The sequence below is a fragment of the Arachis stenosperma genome, chromosome 6 (assembly GCF_014773155.1).
Source record: "Arachis stenosperma cultivar V10309 chromosome 6, arast.V10309.gnm1.PFL2, whole genome shotgun sequence".
In the NCBI taxonomy this organism is placed as follows: Eukaryota; Viridiplantae; Streptophyta; class Magnoliopsida; order Fabales; family Fabaceae; genus Arachis; species Arachis stenosperma.
The window spans coordinates 97,563,889-97,570,341 of record NC_080382.1 but is presented as its reverse complement, the minus strand read 5'-3'; positions in this window follow the sequence as shown (position 1 = coordinate 97,570,341).

Below are 6,453 nucleotides of genomic sequence, written 5' to 3'. Positions count from 1 at the left end.
TTTTCTTCACCTACAAATAATCAAAACAACCAATCAAAGTATTACTAAATTCACAAGGTTTATAAATCAATTAAAAATCAATTAAATTTAGCTTAAACCTCATGATTTAGCATCAATTAAATGGTAGTTGTTTGATTCAAATAAAACATGCAATTTCACTCTAAATTGCTTTCTTAGGATGCAAGAAAGTGCATAAAAACTAGTGAAACAAGTGAAATTTGCTTGAGAAATGGGTATGTGATGACGATATACCAAGTTGAATGCCATTATTAGAGATCACAATTTCGTGCACCAAGTTTTTGGCGCCGTTGCCGGAGATTGTTCGAGTTTGAACAACTGACGGTTCATCTTGTTGCTCGGATTAGGTAATTTTCTTTTCATTTATTTTCAAAAAAAAAATTTTTCAAAAATCTTTCAAAAAATTTTCTCCCTCTATTTTCGAAAAATTCTTCAGAGTTTTTAAGAATGAATTCTAGAGTTTCAAAATGGTATGCTGAAGCTTGGCTGGCCATCTAGCTTTAGACTAAACTGGTATGATTCCTGAAATTTTGATTGAGGACTTTGAATTCATTACTTCCTTTTTCCTATATGTTTTCGAAAAAAATAATAAAATACAAAAAAAAACCAAAAAAAATTATAAAATCATAAAAATCAAAAATATTTTTGTGCTTCATGTTTGAGTCTAGAGTCAATTTCTAAGTTTGGTGTCAATTGCATGTTTTTAAAATTTATGCATTTTTCGAAAATCTCATGCATGGTGTTTTTTATGATCTTCAAGTTGTTCTCGGTAAGTCTTCTTGTTTGATCTTGATATTTTCTTGTTTTGTGTTGTTTGTTGTTTTTCATATGCATTTTTGCAATCATAATGTCTAAGCATTAAAAATGTCGAAGTTTGGTGTCTTGCATGTTTTTCTTTTCTTAAAAATTTTTCAAAAATATGTTCTTGATGTTCATCTTGACATTCAAAGTGTTCTTGGTGTTCATCTTGACATTCATAGTGTTCTTGCATGCATCATGTGTTTTGATCCAAAATTTTCATGTTTTGGGTCATTTTTGTGTTTTTCTCTCTCATCATTAAAAATTCAAAAAAAATATCTTTTCCTTAATTTTCTCAAAAATTCGAAAATTTGAGTTGACTTAGTCAAAAATTTTTAAAATTAGTTAGTTCTTATAAGTCAAGTCAAAATTTTCAATTTTAAAAATCTTATCTTTTCAAAATCTTTTTCAAAAATCAAATCTCTTTTACTTTTATCTTATGATTTTCGAAAATTTAAAACTATTTTTCAAAATCTTTTTCTTATTTTATTTCAAATTTTTGAAACTTAATTAACAAGTAATGTGATTCATTCAAAAATTTGAAGTTTGTTACTTTATTGTTAAGAAAGGTTCAATCTTTAAATTCTAGAATCATATCTTTTAGTTTCTTGTTAGTCAAGTAAGTAATTTTGATTTTAAAAATTAAATCTTTTCCAACCATATCTTTTTAATCATATCTTTTTATCATATCTTTTTAAATTTTATCTTTTTCAAAAATTTGATTTCAAAATATCTTCTTATCTTCTTATCTTTTCAAAATTAATTTTCAAATCTTTTTCAACTAACTAATTGACTTTTTATTTGTTTCTTATCTTTTTCAAAACCACCTAACTAATTTTCCCTATCAATTTTTTGAAAATATCTCATCCTTTTTCAAAATTCTTTTTAATTAACTAATTGTTTTAAATTTTAATTTTAATTTTAATTCTTCCTTTAATTTTCGAAAATCACTAACCCTTTATCAAAATTAATTTTCGAATTCTCCCCCTCTCATCTTCTTCTATTTATTTATTTATTTATTTATTTACTAACACTTCTCTTCATCTCAAGCATCTGAGCCTATCTTCACCCTTGTGTTTGGTTTCTTAACTCTTCTCCTTCTTCTATTCCTTTCTTCTTCTACTAACATAAAAGAATCTCTATACTGTGACATAGAGGATTCCTCTTCCTTTTCTGTTCTCTTCTTTCTCATATGAGCAGGAACAAGGAACAAGGCATTCTTGTTGAAGCTGATCCTAAACCTGAAAGGACTCTGAAGAGGAAACTAAGAGAAGCTAAACTACAACAATCCAGAGACAACCTTACTGAAATTTTTGAACAAGAAAAGGATATGGCAGCCGAACCCAACAACAATAATGCAAGGATGATGCTTGGTGATTATACTACACCTACTTTCAAGTTTGATGGAAGAAGCATCTCAATTCCTGCCATTGGAGCAAACAATTTTGAGCTGAAACCTCAACTAGTTGCTCTAATGCAACAAAACTACAAGTTTTATAGACTTTCATCAGAAGATTCCTACCAGTTTTTAACTGAGTTCTTATAGATATGTGAGACTGTCAAGACTAATGGAGTAGATCCTGAAGTCTACAGGCTCATGCTTTTCCCTTTTGCTGTAAGAGACAGAGCTAGAACATGGTTGGACTCACAACCTAAGGATAGCGTGGACTCTTGGGATAAGCTGGTCACGGCTTTCTTGGTTAAATTCTCTCCTCCTCAAAAGCTGAGCAAGCTTAGAGTGAATGTTCAAACCTTCAAGCAAAAAGATGGTGAGTCCCTCTATGAAGCTTGGAAAAGATACAAGCAGATGACCAAAAAGTGTCCTTCTAACATGTTTTCAGAATGGACCATGATAGATATATTCTATTATGGTCTGTTTGAGTTTTCTAAGATGTCACTGGACCATTCTGCAGGTGGATCCATTCATCTAAAGAAAACACCTGCAGAAGCTCAGGAACTTGTTGAAATGGTTGCAAATAATCAATTCATGTACACTTCTGAGAGGAATTCCATGAATAATGGGACGCCTCAGAGGAAGAGAGTTCTTGAAATTGATGCTCTGAATGCCATATTGGCTCAGAACAAAATGTTGACTCAGCAAGTCAACATGATTTCTCAAAGTCTGAATGGATGGCAAAATGCATCTAACAGCACTAAAGAGGCATCTTCTGAAGAAGAAGCTTATGATCCTGAAAACCCTGCAATGGCAGAGGTAAATTACATGGGGCAAGCCTTTGGCAACACCTATAACCCCTCATAGAGAAATCATCCAAATTTCTCATGGAAGGATCAACAAAAGCCTCAACAAGGCTTTAATAATGGTGGAAGAAATAGGTTTAGCAATAGCAAGCCTTTTCCATCATCTTCTCAGCAACAGACAGAGAATTTTGAGCAGAGCACCTCTAACTTAGCAAACATGGTATCTGATCTGTCTAAGGCCACTTTAAGTTTCATGAGTGAAACAAGGTCCTCCATCAGAAATTTGGAGGCACAAGTGGGCCAGCTGAGTAAGAAAGTCACTGAAACTCCTCCTAGTACTCTCCCAAGCATTACTGAAGAGAATCCAAAAAGAGAGTGCAAGGCCATTGACATAATCAACATGGCTGAACCTAGAGAGGAAGGAGAGGACGTGAATCCCAATGAGGAAGACCTCATGGGACGTCTCTCAAGCAAGAAGGAGTTCCTTATTGAGGACTTAAAGGAATCTGAAGGTCATATAGAGACCATAGAGATCCCATTAAACCTCTTTCTACCATTCATGAGCTCTGAAAACTATTCTTCCTCTGAAGAGGATGAAGATGTAACTGGAGAGCAAGTTGCTCAATATCTAGGAGCTATCATGAAGCTGAATACCGAGTTGTTTGGTAATGAGACTTGGGAAGGTGAACCTCCCTTGCTCATTGGTGAACTAGATACATGGGTTCAGCAAACTTTACCTCAAAAGAAACAAGATCCTGGTAAATTCTTAATACTCTATACCATAGGCACCATGACCTTTGAAAAAGCTCTGTGTGACCTAGGGTCAGGCATAAATCTTATGCCACTCTCTGTAATGGAAAAGCTGGGGATCATTGAGGTACAACCTGCCATATTCTCATTGTAAATGGCAGACAAGTCAGTAAGACAAGCTTATGGATTGGTAGAGGACGTGTTGGTAAAGGTTGAAGGCCTTTACATCCCTGTTGATTTCATAATCTTAGACACTAGGAAGGAGGAGGATGAATGCATCATCCTTGGAAGACCTTTCCTAGCCACAGCAGGAGCTGTGATAGATGTTAACAGAGGAGAATTAGTCCTTCAATTGAATGGGGACTACCTTGTGTTTAAGACCCAAGGGTGTTTTTCTTTAAAAATAGAGAGGAAGCATGAAAAGCTTCTCTCAGTACAGAGTCAAACAGAGCCCCCACAATCAAACTCTAAGTTTGGTGTTGGGAGGCCAAAGCCAAACTCTAAGTTTGGTGTTGAATCCCCACATTCAAACTCTAAGTTTGGTGTTGGGAGTCTACAACATTGACCTGATCACCTTTGAGGCTCCATGAGAGCCCACTGTCAAGCTAGTGACATTAAAGGAGCGCTTATTGGGAGGCAGTCCAATTTTTTATTTAACTAATTTTATTTTTATTTTATTGTTCTTTTATGTTTTCTTAGGTTCATGATCATGTGGAGTCACAAAACAAATACAAAAATTAAAAACAAAATAAAAAATAGCAGAAGAAACAGCACACCCTGGAGGAAGGGCTTACTGGCATTTAAACGCTAGTAAAGAGCATCTGGCTGGTGTTCAACGCCAGAACAGAGCATGGATCTGGCGTTGAACGACAGAAACATGCAGCAATCTGGCGTTTAAACGCCATGATTGCACACTGAGGAAAGCTGGCGTTCAACGCCAGAAACATGCTGCAGATGGACATTGAATGCCCAGAATAAGCTTAGAGCTGGTGTTTAACGCCAGAAACATGTATCAATCTGGCGTTAAACGCCAGGATTGCATGTAGAGGGCGTCTTACACGCCTCATTGGTGCAGGAATGTAAATCCTTGACACGTCAGGATCTGTGGATCCCACAGGATCCCCACCTACCTCAACTCACCTTCTCTCTTCTTCACCAATCACCTCAATCTCTCTTCCCCATCACCTCTTCACCACTCACATCCCTCCATCTCTTCCCCATCCAATCCCACCCATATGTCCGAAACATACACATCTCTCCCTCTCCTCCATATCTTCTTCTCCTTCCATTCTTTCTTCTTTGCTCGAGGGCGAGCAACATTCTAAGTTTGGTGTGGTAAAAGTATAGCTTTTTTGTTTTTCCATAACCATTGATGGCACCTAAGGCCAGAGAAACCTCAAAAAAAGAGAGAGAGAAAAAGGAAGACAAAAAAAAATTTTCCACCTCCGAGTCATGGGAGATGGAGAGATTCATCTCAAGGGTCCATAGCTCAGCGGAAGAACATTTGATTGCAAATCAAGAGATCCCTGAGATACCTCAGGGGATACATTTTCCTCCACACAATTATTGGGAGCAACTAAAGATAGGAGCACCAAAATCACTAGGGATCAAGCAACAAAGGCAAGGAAGAGACATAGAAGAGCTCAAGGACATCATTGGTTCTTCAAGAAGAAAGCGCCACCATCACTAAGGTGGACTCATTCCTTGTTCTTATTTCTCTATTTTTCGATTTTTATGCTATATGTTTATCTATGTTTTGTGTCTTTACTACATGATCATTAGTATTTAGTAACTATGTCTTAAAGCTATGAATAATTCCATGAATCCTTCACCTCTCTTAAATGAAAAATGTTTTTAATACAAAAGAACAAGAAGTACATGAGTTTTGAATTTATCCTTGAAATTAGCCTAATTATATTGATGTGGTGACAATACTTTTTGTTTTCTGAATGAATACTTGAACAGTGCATATTTTTGATCTTGTTGTTTATGAATGTTAAAATTGTTGGCTTTTGAAAGAATGATGAACAAAGAAAAATGCTATTGATAATCTAAAAAATCATGAAATTGATTCTTGAAGCAAGAAAAAGCAGTGAAAAAGAAAAAGCTTGCGAAAAAAAAAGAAGAAGAAAAAGTGGCGAAAAAAATAATAGAAAGAAAAAGAAAAAGCAACCAGAAAAAGCCAATAGCCCTTAAAACCAAAAGGCAAGGGTAAAAAGGATCCAAGGCTTTGAGCATCAATGGATAGGAGGGCCCAAGAAAATAAAATCCAGGCCTAAGCAGCTAAATCAAGCTGTCCCTAACCATGTGCTTGTGGCATGCAGGTCCAAGTGAAAAGCTTGAGACTGAGTGGTTAAATTCGTGATCCAAAGCAAAAAGAGTGTGCTTAAGAGCTCTGGACACCTCTAACTGGGGACTTTAGCAAAGCTGAGTCACAATCTGAAAAGGTTCACCCAGTCATGTGTCTGTGGCATTTATGTATCCGGTGGTAATACTGGAAAACAAAATGCTTAGGGCCACGGCCAAGACTCATAAAAGTAGCTGTGTTCAAGAATCAACATACTTAACTAGGAGAATCAATAACACTATCTGAAATTCTAAGTTCCTATAGATGCCAATCATTCTAAACTTCAAAGGATAAAGTGAGATGCCAAAACTGTTCAGAAGCAAAAAGCTACAAGTCCCGCT